The following is a 25,464-nucleotide window of genomic DNA, read 5'->3' as shown; positions in this document are numbered from 1 at the left end:
GTAATGCATTTATTTTGTAATCGTTTATCCCATCAACTGTGACTTTCAAGTAATTGCATCGACATGCTCAATCGTATATCACAATTGGTTGGTGGTTAAAGCCACTAAGTCCCCCCCCCCCCCTTCACTTCACAAATGATCTGTTTTCCAACTGGTAATCAACCACAAAAAGGTTTCCTTTCCTCTAAATATATAAATCAACAAAGTTATAGTTTGTATGTTTATGAATATTGCAACTGCATTCATGGCTATCATGAGGCCAAAACCATCCATTCTCCTGTTTTCACCATTTGATTGCAGTTTGCTGTGCTAATTAACTGCTAAAGCAATAATTTTCCGCAATGTCTCAAGCTCGTGGAGGAGATCCTTATACAAGTCGCTTCTTGATTAGGGGGGGGGGGAACACATGCCACAATCATGGGGAAATGATCGTTGATTTGTTACAAATTTGCTTTGTGAACATAAATGAAGTCAATGTGTAGTATCTTGCAGATTTTAAAATAGTAGCGTATATCGATCGACAGGTGATGAGGACACCAGACTGCCATCTAACAGGTTGTGACTTTAAATTTGTCTGATAGCAGCAGTAGTAATTATTTTCGATTATAAGCTTCTCTCAGGAGAATCACCATGTTGCTCTCAGATTGTTGAATCCAGCTGTCTCACAAATGACCGTAGTTGGGGTGGGGTGGGGGGAGGGGGGCACCTGTCTTGCCTGTTCAGGTATACACGGGATGCCTGTTCAAGCTTTGTGGTTGACTTTTAAATTATTCGGTGCAACTTGAGATTGACCCCAATGGCAGTGCTGCTCACTTTTCTTCAATGAAAAAAAACAAAGCAAACATTACAGTCAATCACTGCTGAAAAGTGCAGAGTATTATATCTGTTATAATAAAGATGAAATTGAAAGTAAAATCATAGACCGATTTTAGAGTTGCAGTGTTTTTTTTGCTTCGGCAGTTGTTAATTGCATTGGCAAGGACATTGAGACGTAAGTGTATTTTTATTTTTTACATTAATTACAAGGACATCATCATTTGATAATGGACAGACCAACAAAGCATGCGGAGTTCAAACCTGAAGTCGCAGCAATTTTGAGACAGATGGTCAGTAGAATTCCGAACAGGCAAACTATTGTATACCATTTCAGTGAGTCTTGAAAATACCATATCAGTGTTCATTTTCCAGTCACCCTTGTCCTACTTTTCAACGTTTTCATGACTCGAGAGAATAAAGTAGAGGTTCCCGGTTTTTACAAGACAACAATACGATTTTGTCATCCACAAAAGAACCAATATGACATTGCCAATCCCCTCACCAGTTGTGTCATCAGAAGAAAATCATTTGTCCACCTGGTCAGTCCAGCCGATTGCAATTACCTATCAATGAGTTGGGTCATCTGTTCCATTCATGCCCGTGGTCTTTTCTGATCATTGGCACTGTTGAAGTGGTGACCAGCTAGATACTGCACTGTGTGGTTTGTCGTTGCTCTTCCTTGTAGCTTGGAATTTGGCTGTGGTACCTGAACAATTAATGGCACCTTTGAAAATGCATGTTGTGGTCTTTCACATCCTCAAATAATGCTCACAGGTGGAACAACCAGCCACATGTCTCTCTTAAGGACCACACTCATTGTTGCAATACCCTGTATGTGAAGCACCAGTATTAGTTTGTATTCGGGTCAGGAATCAAATCCAAACTAGACAGATGAGCTTGGGAACATTGTTGTCCAGTTGAGGGATGTGTTGGTGGATATGGTGTTGGGGTGGGTGAGTACGCTTCCTCCGAGATACCTTTCCAGCCCAGTTGGGTCATACTCTCCACCAGATCTGGAATATGCTTTCATGGAATGCAGTTTATACCGATAACCTTTTTATTGCAGCGACTAGTCTTAATTATCATGTGAAATTCCTCACAATTACATTCAGCATGGGATAACCCTAAATTGGACTGTAGCTTGGAGGATATGATGTTCCAACAAAGCAATAGATGATTCCTTTGTAAACCAAGTAATTTTAATTCTAAAAACACATCATACACGAGTCTAGAGCCGTTGATATTAGTCTGGTGTTTTGCATTAACTTCATAAATATCTGTCACAGAAAACTTTATAAGATCTAATATCTGTGAGTCCAAGATACCTGGGTATCAAATAGCTATTGTTACAATTCATTATTTTCTTCTGTAAACCCACGATAGCAAGAGGTTGCAGCTTGTTTTCGACCATTGTCGCACAGTGGTTTGCATGTACATTGATCACTGTTCCATATGCAACACTCTAATAACGATGTCAGTCGACGGAAGCTTTTCCACGGAAGCTTTTTGCGGAAGGCAAAGAAAATGCTATACTTCAACTGCTATGCGTTGGCACCCAAGGGCATGTTGCATTAGCACGAAGGTATAAAGGATGTACCCCCAGAACAGAACGGCTGCCTGTTCCCATATATCTTTGCAGTGACCCTCAGCGGAACAGGCCAGATGCTCATTAGATGTGGATGAAATGCCACCTTGCAGATGTGATGGCTGTGGGATGCGATTGACTTTTTTCCCCCTTTTTGTCAAACAGCTCCCGCGTGCCATGAGACTCCTCTCGCTGTGCATCGTCTTTGCATTGTAGAGTAATTGCTTCCTTCTCAGCGTGTTTGTTGCTGCACTCCTCTGCCCTGCTATTAGTAGCTTATTTCTGTCGCCAAGAATCGGAATTGTGCAGTTCCACGAGAAACCAGTCACGTGGGCATTTTTATTTATTCATTTTTTTTTTTTTTACAGAAAGCAAGTCTTGTTTTGAAGAGATCACCTAATCACTAAGTTTCACAAAATAAATTATCCTGTTTCACAGCTGCAAGGCTCATCAAAATTTGGTATTTATTTAAAGATAACTAATAATATTCCACTCTTGTTCTCACTCTCATACACTCACATGCAATGTATTTGTCTCCCTTTTCCCCTTTCATTCGCTGTCAGTCTGTGAACCTGCTGCCCTCTGTTGTCGAACTATTCGATAGGCCTACTTCCTATAGAGTTAAACATTAAATTGCTACCTAAACAGATTCTGCTTTATACCTTGTATGATATCCTGCACGAGTACAGTGGACTGCATGTTAATTTATGAGACGTGGAGTGAAGTGTTATAAATTCTGTGTACACAGGATTATGTTAGCACACATACCTGTACAGAGACACGGTACATCGTATATCTCACATATTCACCCACCAATGATTCGCCTCTAAACTGTGTAGCCTGCATTTGAATCTCAGCACATCTACAGACTGTCATTCCGTTGTTTCCAAAGCAGGGTATTTCATCAATGTGGTGCTGTGCACAAGATGAATGTTAAACAGGTGTCCCCTCTGCCGGCATTAGTTGGTGGATGTTAACGATCCCACGGTGTCCTTCGCGAAAGTAGGCAAGCTATCACCAGCACCATGGCCAAATTGCAAATTCCTGCCTTAATCTTTGTCGAACGTTAGGTCTGGCCAACTGATTTGTGAAAGACTTGAGCCAAGCTTCCACCGGCCAACCCCACAAGGACGTGGAAATAATTGTGGCCATTAAATAATAATAAGAAGAAGATAACTCCCAATGATCTGTCTTTTCTTGCCATCCCTGCTGCTTTTTCTGCCTGATGTATACACATTTTTTTGTATACAAAGTCAAGGCTCGTGAAAGAGCTAAAACACAGAATGGAATTGGACACAGAACAAAAAGAACATTAGAAAATGGGAGAAATACACCAGCGACAGGGTGTAGAGCAGATCCATACTGGCACAAAGAAATGTCCCCAACATAAGCTTCCTGTCCCCAACATAAGAAGGAAGAGCTTTACACCAATATAGGTCCCATGTGAAAGAGAGTGCTTATGCCAAGTGGCATCCCCAGGGATGGAGAGGAAAATGGCACTTCTCGCATGATTAAATAGTTCCCATTCAAATTGCTGTTGTCTCTCATGTGACGTAGCACAGGCTCCGGGATGGCCTCCATGCTGCCGGCCCAATAAACTGCTTAAACTGCCATCAGCTCCAGCCAATTGCGGCACTAGTTCTTGCAGCAGGTCCGGCCAATAACATGCCGCATTATTGTAGCAGTGGTACCGTCTTCCCCAGGGCCCTTCCCCAGGTAATGACATTGATGCCATCAGCAGTGAGGTCGTGTTCCTCGGCTTGTACCGATATCAGAGGGGTTGGGGAAAAAGGAGTAAACTTTGTGTCATGTGCTGGGTGACCTCATAATTACTCTACCGGGGGTCCCTTCACCTTTCTTGCCTGTCCTTTACGGGTTCAGACAGGGTCAACAGATCAAGCGACACCCTTGTTCTAGCTAATCACTACCACACATAACATTGCCTCCCCACGGCATATAAAAAACAGGACAATCGAAGCCAAGACGTGAATTCCCAATGACAGGCCAAAATGAATTATTCTAAACACAAGGAAATTAGACACAGGTGGAGGCCATTCAGCCCATCATGCCTGTGCCACATCAACACCACACCAATTTATCAACACTGGATCAAAATAATAAAATGCAAAATGTTTTGTTTGTTTTTTTAAATAATTGCTGCTTGTGGGGTTTTTTTTGTAGTTTTTGTGGTTTTTGTAGTTTTTTCCCTAAGGGGAGGGGGCATGGGCTTGGGTAAAAGTCACGCAACATCAACCACACAACCCCCTTGACAAGACCCCCACCAACAGTACTCTGTACACATGCACATAATCACCCATCAATGCTCAAACTACCGGAAAGTCCTATCAACATCCCCATACCCCTCTATCTCTATAACTTCCAGCTACCTATCTATTCGAATCTAAACTTATCTGCTGTTTCTGCTGCCACCATCTTTCCAGGGAGGCAATTCCATGCATTAACAACTCTGAGTAAAAGTCCCCTGCCTTGCTACCATCTTAACTCTCCTCTTCTTTACTCAGGCTATGGACCCTGGTCCTGTCACTCTCTACTGTTGAATAATGCATCTGCACTTATTTTATCTCTACCTTTCATTATCTTTAACATTTCCATCATATCTCCTCGTAACCGCCTCCTTTCTAGTGAATAAAGCCCTGTCTCCTTCAGCCGCTCATCATAGCTGAGTCTAGTTGGGCTCGGAATCAATCTAGTCGCCCTGTGCTGAACCCTCTCCATGGAATCTACATCCTTCCTGAGTTGTGATGACCAAAACTGCACACAATATTCTAAATGTGGCCGTCACTAAATTCCTGTACAATGTTAACACCACCTCTTTTGATTTATAAATGATCCCCCTCCGAATACAACCTAAAACCCTATTTGCTTTACCAATAACTGCCTGGCACTGTGCTGCCTGCTTACCTCCCATATCCATTACCACCCCCAGATCCTTCTCCTGTGTGACACGCTCCAAAATTACCCCTTGCATCCTGTAACCTCTATTTTCATTGTTCTTTCCCATCCCCAACACCTTCCACTTGCTCAGGTTAAATTCCATCTGCCAATCTTTTGCCCAATCTATGCAAGTATCAATAATTTCCTGAATCTGATCACCACCCCCTCTTCTGCTATCCACCTCACCTCCAAGCTTTCTGTCATCTGCAAATTTGGAAAGCTTACTCTTTACCCTATTATGCAAATCGTTGATGGAAATTATGAATAGTAATGGTCCGAGCCCTGATCCCTGAGGTACCCTGCTACTTACATCCTCCCAGCAAGACATCCTCCCACTCACAGCCACTCTTTGCTTCCTACCACTAAGCCAGTTTACAATCCAATTAGCTACCTGACCAGCCACTCCACAAGCCCTCACTTTGGCTAACAACCTTTGATGTAGTACCTTATCAAATGCCTTCTTAAAGTCTAGATATACTATATCCACTACCTTTCCATCATCCACCCAATCAGACACTGCTTCATAGAACTCTAAAAGATTTGTTAAACAGGAACTACCTTTGGTAAACCCATGCTGACTACCTTTAATTAGTTTGTATTTGCTCAAATGGTTCCTCATCCGGTCTTTAATAAATGTCTCCAACACCTTCCCCACAAGTGAAGTCAAACTAACAGGTATAGAGTTTCCTAATTCTTCCCTGGATTCTTTCTTAAATAATGGTGTTTCATTTGCTGCTCTCCCATCCTCCGGTACCTGTCCTGACTCCAGAAAACTATTGAAAATATCTGTTAACATCTCGCTTACCTGCTCAGCCACCTCCATCAATTAATTCTCTTGGGTGCATATTATCTGGACTCGGAGCCTTATCTACTCTGAGATTTCCTAACTATTACTTCACTTCCTCCACTCCAACCTGGATCTTCTGTAAAAGCCCTTCCTCACCACCCTGATAGACACTCTCAGCTATTGGCAACTCTTCTGACTGTTCTTGTGTAAAAGTTGAAGCAAAATACCTGTTTAATAAGCCTGCCATCTCACCTTCATCACTCACCACTCTCCTGGTGCTATTCCTCAATGGACCCACACTGGTCCTAACCTGTTCTTTTCCCCTGATATACTTAAAGAAAGCCTTGCTATTATATTTAATATTTTTAGCCATGTCCTTCTCATACTCTCTTTTGGCTTGTTGAGTTATTTTCTTCACTTGCCTCTGTTAACTCCGATAGCGATATAATGCTAACTCCAATCCTGTTATTTTAAACCTAATAAATGCCTTTTGTTTCTCCTTAATAGCATTCCTTATCTCACTGCTCAACCACCTGGCCTCTTTCTGCTTCTAGTTTTACACCTCATTGGAATGTATTTACTCTGCACTCTACACATTTGCTCCTTGAGTAGAGGGAGAGGAAGGTTCCTTTCGAAAATGGGCGCACTGCGATTTTCAATGTGGCCTCCATGGCAGCCATCTTGAAATTGGTTTCCGTCGATTTTGAAGAGAACGCCTTGTCCGATTAAATCCATTTTTGCAGTGTCTATTGGGGCTGGGTAGAGGAAGGTTCCTTTCGAAAATGGGCGCGCTGCGATTTTCAATGTGGCCTCCATGGTAGCCATCTTGAAATTGGTTTCCGTCGATTTTGAGGAGAACGCCTTGTCCGATTAAATCCATTTTTGCAGGGGATGTTGGAGTTGAGTAGAGAAAGGTTCCTTTCGAAAATGGGCATGCTGCGATTTTCAATGTGGCCTCCATGGCAGCCATCTTGAAATTGGTTTCCGTCGATTTCGAGGAGAACGCCTTGTCCGATTAAATCCATTTTTGCAGTGTGTTGGGGCTGTGTTGAGGAAGGTTCCTTTCGCTAATGAGCGCAATTTAATTCTCGGCTAGGCCACCACAGGGCCAAAACTGAAAACCTAGAAATGGCTATTTCTCCTGAACGAATGGCTGGATCATCGCCAAATTTTTATCACAGGTATATCTGATGAGGATACATGATATATATATAACCCGGGTTTTTGATTTGACCTACTTTTCAAGGTCACAGAGGTCAAAGTTCATACTTCGGTGTTCGGGCGTCCGTCAACTTTTGGTTTCCATCAATTTTGAGGAGAACGCCTTATCCAATTAAATCCATTTTTGCAGGGTATGTTGGGTTGAGTAGAGGAAGGTTCCTTTCGAAAATAGGCACGCTGCGATTTTCAATGTGGCCTCCATGGCAGCTATCTTGAAATTGGTTTCCGTTGATTTCGAGGAGAACGCCTTGTACGATTAAATCCATTTTTGCAGGGTGTGTTGGGGTTGAGTAGAAGAAGGTTCCTTTCGAAAATGGGCGCGCTGTGATTTTCACTAGCCGCCACGGTAGCCATCTTGAAGTCTGATTGATTTTCGATATGACGTCCAACGTGCTCTAACTGACTGCATCATCGTGATATCACTGCTTCCTTTTACAATGCATGGGCTGAGGGGTTACGCCCGCTTTGTGGAGCTATTTTTATATGTTGCCATACGTTTAAATATATTTGTTTTTAACTGTGTCCATTATGACCCATCTAAGGAACTTATTCTTAGTTGTGATAGCTCTTCATATGGCATCGGGTGTGCATTGTTGCAATCAAATGGAACCGGTAATCTCCAGCCTGTTGCGTATGCATCACGAACGCTATCTGACACTGAATGTCGCTATGCTCAAGTAGAACGAGAGGCGTTAGCGTATGTCTGGTGCACCTTGAAGATGCACCAATATATCTTTGGAAAACATAATACCATTGGGACTGATCACAAGCCTTTGTTAGTTCTCCTGGGAGAAACCAGAGCCATTCTGCCCACATCATCAGGTCGTGTACAACATTGGGCATTGACCCTTGCCGGCTGTGACTCTTCATTGTTTACCGCCCGGGTAAGGAAATATACTGTGCTGATGCGCTCAGTCGCTTGCCGCTTCCCATAACTTTTCCAGAACCTCCACAATCCGGCTGTATTATCCATCTCGTGGCTGACGTCATTCACAATGAAGTGCCCAGAACTGCTAAGCAGATTGCTTGTGCTACCAATAGCAATCCAGATTTGTCACAAATTAGATGCTGTGTGATGTCAGGTGATTGGGCATCACCACCGGAAGGGGAGAAACCATACCTCTTGCAGAAGGATGGGCTCTCGATTGATGCAGACTGCCTGCTTTGGGGTAGCTGAATGATAATTCCACCTAAACTCTGCAGGAAAATTACTCGGGAACTCCAGGGATAGTCATAGATGAGAAACAATGCTCATCCAGGCATAGTCACCATGAAGGTTATTGCCCGAGCTCATGTTTGGTGGCCTATTTGGATAGTGACATTGAGTCCAGTGCACGCCATTGTTATAACTGTGAAGCTCATGCCAAGACACCACCACAGTCTACATTGGCCATGTGGTCGTGGCCATCAAAACCATGGTCCAGACTGCACATCGGCCTTGCTGGTCCGTTTCAAGGGAAGCTTTTCCTTGTCGTAGTTGATGCCACTCCAAATGGATTGAAGCTCTCGTGGTGCCATCCTCATCCTATGCTGTAACAATTGAAGCTCTACATACCATGTTTGCACAACATGGTATTCCGGACCCTTCCATCAGATAATGGATCGTCATTTACGAGTTCAGAGTTTCAGAACTTTCGTAAAATGAATGGCATTAAGAACTATATATGTGCCCCCTACAAACCTGCCAGTATTGGTCAAGCTGAACGTGGTGTTCAGATCATCAAGAATGGTCTAAGCTGTATCAACGAAGGTTCCATTCAATCTCATCTAGCTTGTGCGTTGCTCAGCGACTGCACCAGACCACATCAAATCACCAGTCGCTCACCTGCCAAGCTTCTGATGGGTCATGAATTATCATCACGGTGATCATTAGTGCACCTGGACGTAACGGTTAGGTCCAGAATAACAAGTATCAACAGAAACGTATTCACAACCAAACTTGTGTATACCGCATCTTCCAAATCAATGATTCTGAATACGTGTTGAACTCCGGATGTGGAACCAAGTGGTTATCGACAACATTGGTGAAATTATCATTATCATCATTATCGACAACATTGGTGAAATGATGTTTCCTGTGAAGTTGTGTGATGGGGAGCCAAACATTGAACCGGCTCAAGTGCCTTTGCCACCCACTTCTGTATTAACACCACCTGCGTTTGAACCTGAGGTGTTTCCTTATAAAAGCTTTTCACCCATCAATGTACCTGAGCTCCTTCCCGAGGCTCAAGTGCCTTTGCCACCCACTTCTGTGTTAACACCATCTGCGTTTGAACCTGAGGTGTTTCCTTCTAAAAGCTTTTCACCCATCAATGTACCTGAGCTCCTTCCCGACCCTGTTCCTCTTATTGAGAAGCACACAGCAGTCGCAAGCAAGGACAGCCCTCCAGTAGCCCTTAGAAGATCAGGTCGTGTCTGTAAACCTCCTGAGCGTCTTGATTTGTGAAAAAATAAAATGGTGTTGGGGGGGCGGGTGGGGAGGAGATGAGATTTATCAGAAGATTATGCTAATGCATGCATACATAGGTGCACAAGGGCGTGGTTAAGCAGAGTCATGTGACCCACCCATGTTACAGTGCTGTGCTGTGCTGTGTTGTGCCAGTGTCTGGATTAAACCTATTGTTCCCACTTCAGAGCCTTCGTCCCTGTTTATTTGAGTACATTCCAATTTTTAATAGGCATTGTGAGTGTGTTGGTGACGTGTCGGGTATATGACCTATGTCATGATATTTCTTTGGGGGAAGAAAACTGACATATCTGACACATGACTGTAATGATGATATAGTTTTGCTGGTAAGAACAATAAATAGAATCAGAACATTTTTTTTAGTGAATTCAATTGGCAACACACGAGACAACTATAAAACCAAAGAAAAAAGTAGATGGAGATATGTGGATGATGTGTGATTATTTTCAATTTATTTATTTTTAAAATGATTCTGTGCGTTAAACATGAAGGGTCCTTGAATGGAAATGTCAGTGGCCATTTTGAACTAAAAATCTTGCGGCCATCTTGAATATAAAAGCCAGCAGCAATTTTGAAAAAAATAAATAACAACGAATAAGAAGGGCTTCCTTCCGTTTTTTTAAAAAAATTTTTATATCTGGCCGATCAACTGATACACTTTTTTTGATATAGCTCTATCTACTTTGGCTTCAAGATCTTCCATCTTATTATTTAAACTCCTGGCATTGTTATAGAATATGTTTAACTTTTCCCTTCCTGAAATTCTATTTTCTTGCCTGGCCTTACTCATCACAATTACATCATCCGTTCCTTCCTTAATAGCTTCTCCACCCTCCGTTGACCTAAAAAAGCTTGAATTACTTCCTCAATTCTCACTGTAAACCTTGCTGCCCCCTTTCTATTTAACATACGGCCATCATTCCGGAAACACTCCCTTTGTCCCCTAAATGATTCCCACTGCTTCTTAAATGCAAAACATTCCTCCCTACACCATTCTTCCAGCCATTGGTTGATATCTATCGTTCTGCTCGTAATTTCTATATAATTTCCTAATTTTGGGAGAATCCCAGAAAACATTACCTCAAAACTCTTTACTTTCAGCTGGTTTCCCAATATTCTGTATCTATTTTTCAATTCCTCTTCGTAAACTTTCGCTATATCATTCGCTCCTAGGTGTACCACAACCAACTTCTTCCTGCCGTGACCCGAAACATTATCGTTTCCCCTTCCTTCAATGTCCTGAACTCCTGTTCCTTCAAAACTGCACAGAATTCTTTGTCTACAATCTTTCCTGCAGAATGAAGAATCTACATATTTAATTGTCTCATCACCCACAAAAACTGTCTCCTATACCTCATTTCCACCTATCTCTATTACTGCACCTTCACCACTGCCTGCACCCGCTGCACCATCACCACTGCCTGCTCCTGCTGCACCGTCACCACTTGCAATATCCTCAGCAACCTCACTCCACAACCATAACCAACTATTATCTACAAATTTCTCACATTCTGCTACTTGCTGTAAATTTCCATCCGTTCCTTCAACCTAGTGATAACCATCCTCAAGTGGGCTATTTCCTCATACTTCTGAGAACAGCAAGAACCCTCTGCATCTCCTATTGTTGATATGGCCCACATTAAGCATCTATCACATTTTATGAACTCCTCTTCCTTTGTCCTTTGGTCTCTATTTTTACCCTTTTTCACCCCATACTCCCAAGGCCCCAACTGACTTAAACGCGAAACTTAACACGAGGCCTCCCCTTGCACCTTTTATTAAACTGTTATGAACACAACTACAGCTTTATAAATACAGTCCCGCAGCCCCTCACACAAATCATGACAACAAAATATGCAAAACAACATACAAAAAACACTTCTTTTGTTTTGGTCGAGCTTACAGAGCTTCTTGCGAACTACAGGAAGTGACATCCTCACAGTTGCACAGGAAATGAGAGCACACAGTCCATGTTAAAGCCTTGCATTTTAACAACTGCCCTGTTCCCCACACACGTTATTCTTCCCTTTGTACCCACATCCCATGAAGCGGGGGGGGGGCAGCATTTCAGAGAGTAATATTATTGGGCTAAATCACGTGAACTGGCTGGGCAGTCCAGAAATTTTACGAGAGCTTACATAGCCAACAATTTGAATTTGGCCAGCATGCCAAAGATAACCCACTGACTTCATCAAGAGAAGGGATGCCATTGCGAGGTGGTCTTTATTGTTCATCACTAATCGATGCGAGCTGATTAGTCCCCAGCTTCATGTCCCTTCTGATGTATGGCATACTTATTGATGAAATAGCTATGAAGCACCAGTCCAACTTCGGGTTTATCATCAAGTCGAGAATCAAACCCAGACTCGACTGCTCAAAGGTAAGTGTGCCATACATTGTGCTATCTGTATGCCATCCTGTCGGTCTCGTTAAAGCACAACAGATAGCAACGAGAAGGGCACTCAGTCGAGTGCATACCTCCACCAGGCTGAACAGTTCACATTTTGTATCCTACTGATCGGCCGGATCTGGATGCGGACCTGAACCAAAATCGAATCTGCTTGTTCTTGTCACCTAACCAATCATTCACCTAGTTTTGTCAAAACTCGTTTTGTCATAACTCGTCCACAACTTTATGAGATATTGTGCTATATATCGTTTTTGGCTCCATCTCTCAATGGTGTAGAATCACTTTTTTTGACATTAAATAAATTCTCGTGTCCAGATCCGGATTTGGATCTTCACCAAAATGGAATTGATTCGCCCTTTCACACACCCAACCTGTCCAACAAGTTTCATCCGAATCCGTCCATAACTTTTTGACATATTGTGCTTTATATCGTGTGCATTACGGATAGGTTTTTGGGTCACGTCGACTACCTACTTGCCTTGTAAGGGTTAGTTTCCATGGCTTTCTTGCATGAAGCATTGGCTTGTGACTTGATTTTGTTTTGCTCCTTTATTACTTCCTTCAGATTTGTTTTAACTGTTGGGTTTTATTTTTTTTGTAACGACGCTTTCTAAAATTGCAATGTCTAAATTGTAATTGATAATGATTGCATCATGTGATTGTAAAATAACAAGTTAGTGGACAAAGTTTTACTTCTGCAATGTTCAAATTGATCAGACATTATCATTTTCAAGTATGGACAATATTTAGACCCGTTATTGCAAATCCAAACTTGCATTTTGATGTGAAAATAAAAATTAAGTGAGAACCGTGAGACCCACCTCAGGTTTTAAAATTGTTGATTCTTTGGCACTAAAGGTAAGAATTCACATAATAAACTAATTGCATGATGTTTGGGGGGGGGAGGAGGTGAGGGGGGAGAGCGCTGGCAATACTATCTATTAGATATGAGCTTGTGCGTCTGGCATAAAGGAAGGCTTGTAGCCATGTTATTGGAGTCAGCTAATCATTGGCTCAGTGGGTGTGCTGGAGTAATGATGGTGGAAGTGATGCTGAGAAGCACAATTAAAAGCATAGTAAGTTCTTCATACATGATGGCTTCGAATGTGCATTTTACGGAGAGGTATAAATTATTTCAGCTCATGTTCCGATTTCCACATTTCATGTTTTGCATGTGACCAATCAATATATGCAGGTGGTTACATTGTATGGTCGGAATAACAGCAGCATGACGAATAATTGGGTGTACAACATGCAGGGTAAAGAATAATCAGGGGAGTCAATGCCAGGACTGTGCCACATTTCGAAGAATATAAGGCAGTGTGTTTTTGACCATGAAAAACACTCACTATTTCTGGATGCCTTGTGCATTTGTGCATACTTCAATTGCATGTTCTTCAATCTGATTCATTTCTATTTGAGATGGAGCTCTCTCTCTATCGAGTGCAGCCTGTGGCTGCTGGTTGCATCATTGGTTGGGACGCAGCTATGCCGCTGATGCAGTGTCCCCCTTACCAGTACTCTGGTGCTCATTTCGCCGACCTCGGAAGGATGACAGGCTGAGTCAACTTCCTGGTGTATTTTTAATTCAGCGGCCAATGGGGCTTGAACTCAGGACTCTCGGATCCCAAGCCGCCACCCTAACCACTCAGCCAACACCAGGCTTGAGATGGAGTTGTAATGTACGAAACAACTGATGAGTAATGAGTGAAGAAAAAAAAGAAGTAAAATGACCTTCCGCTGTTTCTGATGAATTGCATTATCATGCACCAACGGAACATCAAGACTGAAATGTGTCAGCAATTTTTTTTTAATGAAGCTGGAGCTGTTCCAAAAAGCTGTGGCATCTCATCTATCAGCATGCTAACATTATAAACTTCTCTGAAACTGATGATGTAATTTTACCTTCAACTTCTTCTCACAGGAATTTAACCTCATGTTGGTCATTCTTGCTTGTTTAAGCTGTCTTCTACTCCACATCTTACATGGGTCATTTTGAGGTCAAATGATCAAAGTACAGCCCTTGCAGTCGTCAAAAGGCATGGAATTTCAGGTGTTGTATATTTGAGATCAACTTCTACATTACAGATGTGTCACAGCCATCCTCAAAATTTCATTTTAAAAGGGTTAATTGTGGGGTGGGAGGGGGGGGGGTCATAAATTAGCCTTGTCACTGAGTTTGCCTTATAACTCCTTAACAGTGGCATATAAAGCTGCCTTGGCACCAGACTATCTCTCTCTCTCTCTCTCTCTCTTTTTCTCTCTCTCTCTCTCTCTCTCTCTCTCTCTCTCTCTCTCTCTCTCTCTCTCTCTCTCTCTCTCTCTCTCTCTCTCTCTCTCGACTCGAGAAGTCAACGCATTGCTATCAATGCAACTCTTTTCTCTCCTCTCCCACTGGAGACTGGATAGCCCCAAGCCAAGGCAGTGTCTTGGTCCCCGTCTTATTTGTCATATACAGTACATAAATGACCTATCTGATGCTTCAGAAAACCCTCTACTCCTTTTTGCTGATGGCTCCACATTAGTTCATCTTACTCGCTGGCAGAGAGCAACTTTTTTACTCTGTGGAATCTGGAATTGATTATACTTTGGTGTGGAAAATGAAACGAGTCTATTAATCCAAGTAAATATAACAGTCTCACCCTGTCACAATATCAACTAGAACTGCACTCAGTAGAGCACATGCCCCCACCAGGCTGAGCAGTTTATGTTTTGAATCCCACCAATAGGCCAGATCTGCATCCAGACCTGAACCAAAATCTAAACAGTTTGTGCTTGTCATCTCCCCAACTCATCCACCAAGTTTTGCAATAATACGTCCAAACCTTTTTGAAATCACGTGCTTTATATTGTTTTTCGCCAAATCTCTCAATGGTGAAGAATCACTTTTTAAAATTTCATAATCCAGATCTGGATCTTCATCGAAATCAAATAAATTCTGCCTTGTCACAGACCCAACCAGTTCACCAAGTTTGGTCCGATTCCATCCATAACGTTTTGATTATATCCTGTTCACAAACAGACAAACAGGCAGACAAACAGACAGATGGAGGTGAAAACGTAACCCCTGTCCAACAAGCTGAACCCAACTAATCCTGCAGAACTGTGGAAGGGACTACAGGATATTTGGTGCAATATTCCTGTAAGAGTATAGGGTGTTCCAAAATGACCTGGACAACTTTGGTTGTTAATATATATTTAGTATTACAAATGATACAACAATACCCTTTGGTTTGATATGATGCAGAAACTCAAAGTTTTCTTTTTTTCAGGTCTGGTGGTTTAATGTAAAAGAAAATGGTGACTCCACAGGAGAAAGCTCAGTGCGTCGAATGGTTCATCGAGACGAGATCAGACACACAAGTTCAACGTAATTTCTGCACAAGGTATGGAAGGAATCTACCATCATGGACGAGTATCAGAGAGTGGTACAAGGGGTTCAAGGAGACTGGAAGTTGTCAGAAACAAAAAGGAACGGGTCGATTAAACACAAGTGCAGCAGACGTTGAACGAGTGTGTGAATCATTTCAACAAAGTCCCAGAAAATAAATCCGACATGTATCCAGAGAACTTGGACTACAAACCACCACTGCACACAGGATTTTGAATAAAAGACTGAAGCTTTATGCTGATAAGGTGCAAATTCTGCAGGAACTCAAACTAAATGAAGGAACCAAACACAAGGCATTTTCCTTGGAAATGCTCAGTCACCTCGAGGATGACGAAGATAACCTGAAAAGGTCATGTTTACAGATGAAGCTTGCTTTCATGGATTGGGGAAGGTCAACTGGCACAATTTGAGGATCTGGGGCTCTGAAAACCCCCACATGGTCATTGAACACATACATGACAGTCCCAAGGTTAATGTGTGGTGTGGCCTTCTCCATGACCACTTGGTGGGTCCATTTTTCTTGACCTCAACGGTGACCTCAACAATTTACATGAACATATTGGAAGGATTCGCCTTCCCACAGGTTGAAGACCAACAACCTGATATTTTTCAACAGGACAACGCTCCCCCTTATTGGGTCTTAGTCATTCAAGCCATCCTGAATGAAAGATTTCCAGGTCACTGGATTGGATGAGATGGACCAACCGCCTGGCTCCCATGATCACCAGACATAACCCCCCTTGATTTTTTTTTCTGTGGGGGTTTTTAATAGATGTCAACAACACCAAGGTGGCAAAGATGCAGAATCTTTGTTCTCGGATCACAGCTGCATGCACACTGTTAGACGCAAACATGCTGAGCCAAACATGGCAAGAACTCATGTACTACCTTGCTGTCCTGGCTGTGACAAACGGAGCTCACATTGAAGTGTATTAATGGTGTGCACAAAACTATTTGAGTTTCTGTATCATATAAATCAAAGGGTATTGTATCATTTGTGGAACTACATATTTTAACAACCAAAGTTGTCTGGGTCCTTTTGGAACACCCTGTACTTCAGTTGTATCCAGAAACCATGGGTATAAGAGTGATGGCACTCAAGAAGGCAAAGGGCAGATGCACAAATTATTGACTGATTCTATAAAATGACTTTTTCTTGTTATTTACTTCAGCAGTTTGTTTCACACGCATTTATAGAGGCTGTTAATTTTCAAGAATAAACAAAAAAAAAGTATGAATATTATTGGAATAACCTAAACTTTTGCACAGGTGTGTGTGTGTGTGTGTGTGTGTGTGTGTGTGTGTGTGTGTGTGTGTGTGTGTGTGTGTGTGTGTGTGTGTGTGTGTGTGTGTGTGTGTGTACGTGTACGTGTACGTGTACAGTGCTGATAGAAAGTCTACATCAAGGGCGTAGCCAGGCTGAGGCAGACGAGGCAGTTGCCTCGTCGCTCATTTCCTGAAATATGATCTGGCCTGAGCCCTCTGGCAATCTGAGCTCCCTGGGGAGTAAACTATCAAAGCTACCCGGCAGTGCTCTGAATACTCTTATCTCCACTCCTATCACAATACCTAAATAGGACAGTTCACCTCTTTTCGCCTCATCGCTTTTGGACCTCTGGCTACGCCCTTGTACATCCCCTTTCAAAATTTTCACCTTTTGTTGCTTATAGCCTGAAATTAAATTACATTAATTGCTGTCAAAGGTGCTTCCACCAAATATCTCGGGGGGGGGGGGCGGGGGGGGGAATTATCCAACCAAGATATTCCAGTTTTGTATCTTTAATTAATTTTCTGAAATTTGTAGAATTTGTTTTTCATTTGGAAGTTGTGTGTTACGATGTATAAGTAAAGATGGAAAAACTCTGATTTCATGAAATTTAATTCTCCAGCCTATAAAGCATCAAAAGGTGAAAATTTTGAGAGGGGGTGTAGACTTTCTCTACGCACTGTGTGTATATATATATATATATATATATTTTTTTTTTTCAACGCCTGAAAGTAACAAAGAGGTGAGTTAAGACAGTAGTAAGACAGGGGACTTTCACTCAAAGAGTAGTTATTAAGGCATGGAATGGCCTCCCTGGAAAGGTTGTGGCAGCAGAAACAGCAAGTAAGTTTAAATTAGAATTAGATGGGTACCTGGAAGTTATGGAGATAGAGGGGTGTAGGGATATTGGCAGGACTTCCAGGTAGTTTGAACATTGATGGGAGATTGTGTGCATGTGCATGGGGATCTCGTCAAGGGGTGTTGTGTGGTTGATGTGTGGTTTTAACCAAGCCCATGCCCCCTGCCCTGAGGGGAAGAAAAAAATCTATACAAAAACTCAAAATAAATCGATTAAAAATAATAATAACAAGTGAAATCCTTCAATACAGCACGTGTGGTGAAGTAAATGAGTACACTAATGATATTGAAAGAACCACTTATCACTTTGCCACCAATATCTGCCATAATTGTAAGTAAATTTCAACTACTAATGCATGACAAAACACTTGATTATGGCTGATATTCAAGAGAATGATGGCATAAGAAGAACTTAGCTTTCAGCGTTCGACGCGAAATGCCATGGTGGGCGGAAATAACGTCTTACGTTCGTTCGTACATGAGGGGAGCGTTTCTTGGTTGTTTTTTTTTTCCGTCAAGCAATAAATTCAATGGTTTTCACATATATAACACATTAGTTTCACAAATTTCCATTGAAATACTCGGCTATTTCCGTCAATTGTCGACATTTCCGTCTAGGTTACGCACTGCCATCGACCGGACGGCCATCATTGGCTCACTTGAGGCACGTGGAGGGGGGGGGGGACACCGGGGACATATCAAAGTCGGTGCAATTGTATACAGCGCACGCGCTGTAATAATAATTTGCATTTTCTTCTTTGGATATTGTGTTGATAAATTAGTATGGTGTTCGCACAGGCATAAAGGGCTGAATGGCCTCCACCTGTGTCTGATTATCGTGTGTGTGTGTGTGTGTGTGTGTGTATGTATATATATATATATATATATATATATATATATATATATATATATATATATATAATTTCTGTTAACGCCTGCGCATAATTTGTCGTATCTCCTCCAAAACTGCCGGGCGGATTGTCGTCACTTTCATCATGCGGGTGCTCTGTTGTCTAATGAACAGCATGGGCTATGTGAGATCGCGCCAGACGGACAGGTTTGGGAATTTTGGGCGATTTTCTAATTTTTACATTCGTTTGCATGGCGACGTGTGACATCACTGCTGAGAGGCGTAATTCTGTCATAACATCATCGGTCATTCGCTGACGTCATTACGTCTGTCGTCGACAGACGGTCACCGCCGAGAAGCATAATGCCACTCCTAGAAAACAGCGTCTGCAATGTAACACGCTCTTCTGCACATGCTGACGACCTCAGAAGGTGAATTTGACACAAAAATGTAACAAGAAACATTGTATATAAAGTAAAGATTTATTTAAAAAAAAAAAATTATTTCTGTTAACGCCTGCGCGTAATTTGACGTTTCTCCTCCAAAACCGCTGGAGGGAATGTGCTCATTTCCCATATACTGGGGTTTCTTAATGTGACGAAGACAATGCACTACATTTCTAAGCTGGAATTGAATGACAACGTGGTTTCATCAAGATTTTCAACCCTTCGACGGCCGCATTTATTCCCGTTCGGTCGCCATCGCTGAACTGCTGTCCGGTAAGTGCTGCCATCTATCCAAAAAATAGGAACTCGAGTAAAGGAGTACTCATTGCATCAAACACTGAACATAAACACAACTGATAATAAATAGTATAGCTCAGAACATCAGCAATGGTTGTCATGTTTTAAAAATCAGCATGGAAGGAGGCGACGATGAACGCCAGAGCTCTGCCAACATGATGTACGCCGATTGGCTCTTTCCCAGACTGAACACGCCCTCTTCGACTGTCAATTTGTGACTGAAATCCAACGTACTTCCCGGACTGAACACGCCCACTTAGACTGTCAATTTGTGTCCGAAATCCAACGTATCTATCTATAATTCCAGCAGTGTGTGTGTGTGTGTGTGTGTGTGTGTGTGTGTGTGTGTGTGTGTGTGTGTGTGTGTGTCTGTGTGTGTGCGCCTGTGACCGCTGTTTCTCGACAACCGCTGGTCCGATCTAATTGAAACTTGCCAGGTATATTGCTGGGGACCTGAGGATGTGCCTTTTCAAGGTTTGATATTAATCGGACAAGTACTTCCCAAGTTATGGCCATTTATTTACCAAACCAATGACAAGACACGTTGTTGCGTGGGCGTGGCCGATGGGGAAGGGAAGCTCAGCCGCGTTCCCCATTACGAGTAACAACGTACGGCCTTCCGGAGAGTGATGACTTCGTGTATTCTAATAATTTCTCGATTTCTTATGGGCATTAATAGATAAACACAATGCGCAAGTTATGATCGTTTTCATATGAGACGGTGCATAAATTTCGGTAACATCAGAGTACTGGTGTGCTCCGAACCAGGAAGTAATTTTTTTTTCTCTCTTCTCTTCTCTTTTGTTTTTCCTTGCGATGACATTGCGAAAAGGCAAAATACGTTGGCGCTAATTGAATAATTGGCCATTAAAACCTAAATTGCGAATCATCGTAACTGTGAGATGCGAACTTCCGTGCCTCGCACGTACGGGCACGCGAGAGCGAAGAAACGGCCTGCGTGGTTGTTGTTTGTTGCTCGCGGTTGGAATATTTATTGATTTATTGATTTATTTATTTATTTATTTTTACAGGCACATACTAGTATATTAAAAACACCTGAAAATATGTTGCAATAGGCCTACGTCCAGATAACATCAAAGGCTATAATCTAAAGGTGGGGGAACCAGGGAACGGGTATGAGGTCATCCCTTCATTGACCGGATTCTCTTCTTTTCTTTGTTCTTCAAAAGCACGGTGTCCGACAATAGATTCTGTACCTTGAATGTGTGCGTGTTAACTGTTCAAATTAAAGAGGTGTTCGATTGTCGGATGCACCCAAACAACTGCCGCTCATTACATTAATTGTCAATATCAACCGCCATCATTACCTGTGTTGTGTCTTGTGTGTGTGATCTTCAAATTAAAGTGTCCAAGCTGTGTTCGATCGTTGGATGTGCGCCAAAAAGTGCCGTTCATTGAAATTTGCATTCTGATTCTCAGTCACCCTCCACTGCTCCTGTTCAGTCTAGGGCTCGGCCTATATCATGTTAAACTTGCCCCATCAGACACCAACATTCCAGTCACATTGCAGAGGATGCAATTTCCAGTCAGACTCGCATACTCGATGACCATAAACAAATCCCAGGGCCAAACATTTGACAAACTTGTAATATACCTCCCAGCCCCTGTGTTCTCCCATGGCCAACGAAATGTTGCATTTTCATGTGCAAGAGGTTACTCCTATATATCTATCATATGTGCCAGAACAGCGCGTCGCTGCGTCCACTTTTCGCCAGTACTCCAGGGGCCTCCGTCTGGCCATCCCCCAGGCAGATGCCAGGCCCATCCCCATCTCCTTGAGATGATGGTCAACCTGCTGCAATCACGAGGCACGTGGTCGGCCCACTGGCCTCTTCCACTCATGAGACTCCCTCGCTGAGAGAATCTGGTGAGCAGGATCAGCGTCAGGAAAACGAGCCACATGTCCATACAGCCGCAACTGACGCTCACGGACTATGCAGGTAACAAATCTCATCCGAGTCTCTCTCAGCAACCGCCACAAAAGGATATCTAAAGTCTCCGCAAAGATGACTGCATCATCTGCAAAATCAAGGTCCGAGATCTTGACATTCCAAAACGATGCACCGCAACTTGATCTCTCCGACATCCTCCCTAAAATCCAGTCCATACAAGTGCTGAAAAGTGTGGGGGCCAGTACACATCCCTGACGAACTCCAGTAACAACTGGAAATAAGTCAGAGATGGTACCACCACACTTCACAGCACTCTCAGTACCAGAGTAGAGTTCAGACATCAGATCGATCAGTTTTGGTGGCACCCCACGAAGACCAGGAATCCTCCAGAGGACATCCCGATTCACTGAATGGAACGCTTTACAGAGATCAACATAGGCTGCAAGCAGCCCCTGCCGAAACTCTCGTCTGCGTTCGGTGAGGACACGAAGGGCAAGGATACGGTCAATCGTTGACCTCTTTGGTGTAAAGCCTGACTGCTCTGGACGCTGGTGCTCAAGCAGATGGTGGCGAACCCTATCAAGAATTATCCGAGCAAAGACCTTGCCTGGCACTGAAAGCAGCGTCACCCCTCGGTAGTTGTTGCAGTCTTGGCGATCACCCTTCCCTTTCCAGAGAGGGACAACAAGGCCCCTCTTCCAGTCAGTTGGGATGATGCCTGTGTTCCAGGCAGAGCACAAAACTGCATGCAATGACACGAGTGCAGCATTTCCACCAGCCTTGAGAAGTTCTGCATGGATGCCACAGGTCCCTGGAGCTTTGCCCCATTTCAACTGGTTCACCGCAGCCCGTGTTTCCACAAGCAAAGGTGGACCACAGTTGATTCGAGGGTCAGCAACAGGGATTGTAACACCCTTGACGTCCAACTCGACAGCTGGGGGATCAGCCTGGTACAACTGCTCAAAGTAACCGGCCCAGCGGGCCTTCACTTCAGACTCCTCTGTCAAGAGCCTACCACTCTCTGCTCGAACTGCAGTGCTCCGAGGGATGGGCTTGGATGAACATAATGCGCGAATTCCCCTGTAAACGGGACGAGAATCACCTGTCCACAGGTGATGCTCTACCCCCTCACAGATTCCTCGCACATAGGCCTCCTTGTCCACCCTCAGTGCACATACAGTTTTACGCCTCAGCTCCCTGAACAGCTCAGCTCTGCCATTCAGCCTGGCCCTGCGACTCTGGTCAATGGTATCCAGTGTCCCTTGAGAGACAAAATTCTTCTTTGCCCTGCGGTGAGCTCCAAGACATCCACCGGCAACATCAAGGACGGTGGGCTTGAAGGCGCTCCACAACTCTTCAGGACCCCTCAAAGCACTCAGACCCCCCAAGTGTCCACTCAGCCTGTTCGCAAACTCCTCAGCTACTCTCTCATCCCTGAGCTTGCCAACATCCAGCCTAGGCTGGGATGGTACCATTCTCCAGAATTTAAGGTGCAGCTTTAGAGTTGCTACAACAAGCCTGTGGTCAGTATTGAGTAACTGAGCACTCCGGTAGTTCTGGATCCGGTAACCCTGCAGTTCTGGATCATCCTCCAACGACCGTCAATGAGGACATGGTCAATCTCCTTTGCCACACTGCCAGCGTTGGAATACCAAGTCCAGCGATGAGCTTGTGGGCGCTGAAACCATGTACCAGCCACCCTAAGTCCATGACTTCTTGCAAAGTCAAGAAACTTAGTGCTATTCTGGTTCATAGTTCCTGACCCATGAGGACCAACACACACCTCATAACCATTCCTATCAGTTCCAGTCGATGCATTGAAATCCCCCAAGACTAGAAGTGTATCTCGTCTGGGGCACTGATCAACCACAGACTCGAGTGTGGCGTAGAATGCATCCTTCTCTGTGAGATCACTCGCCTCAGTCGGAGCATAAACAGAGACCAGGGAAATGACACCTAAGGAGTGACGAATCCTTAATCTTATAATATGCTCGTTGATCGGTGTTACCTCAATTATCATTGGGGTCAGCTTATTGGACACAGCTACAGCAACTCCTTGGGTATGGTAACCATCAGAGCGACCACACCAATAGTAGGTGTAACCACCCACCATTATCTCGCCGCAATCCGGTCTCCGAACCTCAGAGAGAGCTGCAATCCCGATGTCCAAACGCTTGAGCTCAGATGATAACAGAGACAGGTGATCATCCTCTCTTAGGGATAGGACATTCCAGGCACCCACCCGAAGGGACCGCCTCAGGTTAACCCAAGGAGACCGCCGTCTGGTGGACAACACCTCAGCACCACTCCGACACACTCTCCCGCAATCTGACCCAGGGATGTTACCCCGTGGTTTCCCTCCTATCATCAAAGATTGGGGGTCCCGAAGGCTTGGCCCAATCCCGTCATCCGGTGAGCTGCCCTGCGAAGGGAAGCTGCACAGGAGGTACTCCCACGGAGTGGGTTTTCAGATTTTTTTGTGTTTTTGCGTTTTGCGGAATGAAGGGTTTTACGGTGGCTGGAGTGCAAATCCTGCCACTAACCTCCTAATAAGAAGTAACCCAACTGCAGGAGGACGTCCGCAGACACAGTTGGACACTAGATATGGATGGCCGTTGGCTCACAAGGAGCTCCTCCACCCTTTGACAGGTTTTGTTTTTAATCCTGCTGGGTGTCCATATCCAAACACCCTCCTCACCAGAAAACCTGGTGGGGGAGACGGTTTAGTCGCCGACAACCCGACCATGGAACAGGTTAGTACAGGTTTACATGGTACCTGTAGCAGGTCACAGATCGAACCTGACCTGACTTCAATCTATCAAAGTGGACAATAATTCCTCACAAGGACTATTCAGCAACAAGACACTCACCCAAAATGTCATCTACACGGAGGTCCTTTAGAAAACTAAGGACAGGTAACCATAGTGCATCACATCCCAAATGACACCCTCCCCAGCTTCCCATAACATCAACTATTATGCCTCATCCACCTTTTTCCACTCATTCAACTCCGTGCGGAGCACGGGTATATGTATATGTATATATATATATATATATATATATATATATATATATATATATATATATATATATATATATATATATATATATATATATATATATATATATATATATATATATATATATATATATATATATATATATATATATATATATATATATATATATATATATATATATATATATATATATATATATATATATATATATATATATATATATATATATATATATATACACACACACACAGTGTCAGGGCACTCCTCAATGTCACTCTTCTCATCTGGAATCCATGCATCATCACTGTTTCGGGGCCTACTCCAGTGCAGCTCCTCATGGGCAGCCCTAGCATTGCAGCACTTGCACCACCAAGCGACATCCGCCAACATGCTCATCACCAGATATCAATGACCAAATATAGATCCCCACAGACCTGCCTTTACATGTGAATGGAATCACTGCAGTGGCTATTGCCTCCAAATCCACAATGAGGCTTTCTCTGCTGCCTCCTGTAATTGCGTCACAGTGTTCTTGACTTGCTTTGATGATGCTGCAATCATCTTGAGGTACTTCAGCATGGACTTTGCCACAAAACGCCAACAACCCACTTCCACTTGTAGCACATCACACATCCACCCACGGTCATCACACACTTCTCTTACCTCTTCATACCGACACAACTTTCTTTAAAATGCCCATTCCATATTTCCTTCCCATGGTACTGTCAGCTCAATGATGATTACCCTTTTTACCACATCAGACCAAATAATTAAATCAGGTCTTTGTTGGATGACTGCAATATGAGATGGGAACCTCAGCACTCTGTCCAAAATTAATCTGCATCTACCTGCCAGCCCACACCTGGCTTTAAAATGCATGCTGCCCCCCTGATGTTGCTTAACCTTACTTTCTCACGCTCCTTTACGAACGTGATGATGGTCTTCTCTTTTATGTCTGATTTGTTTACCTCATCACATAGCCTTTTCGTAACCTCGACACTGGCTATGTTGCCAAGTATACTTGGCTAGAGATTTCATGCAACCAGACAGTACATGCTCTAATGTCTCTCTTCTACCACATTTGGCACATTCTACTGACTCAGCCAATTTCCATTTTGCCAGATTCACCACAGTTGGCATCTGGTCACACGTTGATTCAAATGCAAAGATTAGTCGCTGTG

General features: G+C 43.3%; 1 protein-coding gene across 10 annotated transcripts in view; it reads left to right on the top strand.

Annotated features, from left to right (window-relative positions):
• MOCOS (molybdenum cofactor sulfurase) overlaps positions 1 to 25,464 on the top strand; it is a 366,395-nt gene that overhangs the window by 151,566 nt on the left and 189,365 nt on the right. The gene's annotated exons all lie outside the window — the stretch shown is intronic.

Source organism: Eptatretus burgeri, chromosome 3 (genome assembly GCF_056783735.1).
Source record: "Eptatretus burgeri isolate ZD-2024b chromosome 3, Ebu_testis_v1, whole genome shotgun sequence".
Classification (NCBI taxonomy): domain Eukaryota; kingdom Metazoa; phylum Chordata; class Myxini; order Myxiniformes; family Myxinidae; genus Eptatretus; species Eptatretus burgeri.
This window is presented reverse-complemented; position numbering and strand designations above follow the sequence as displayed.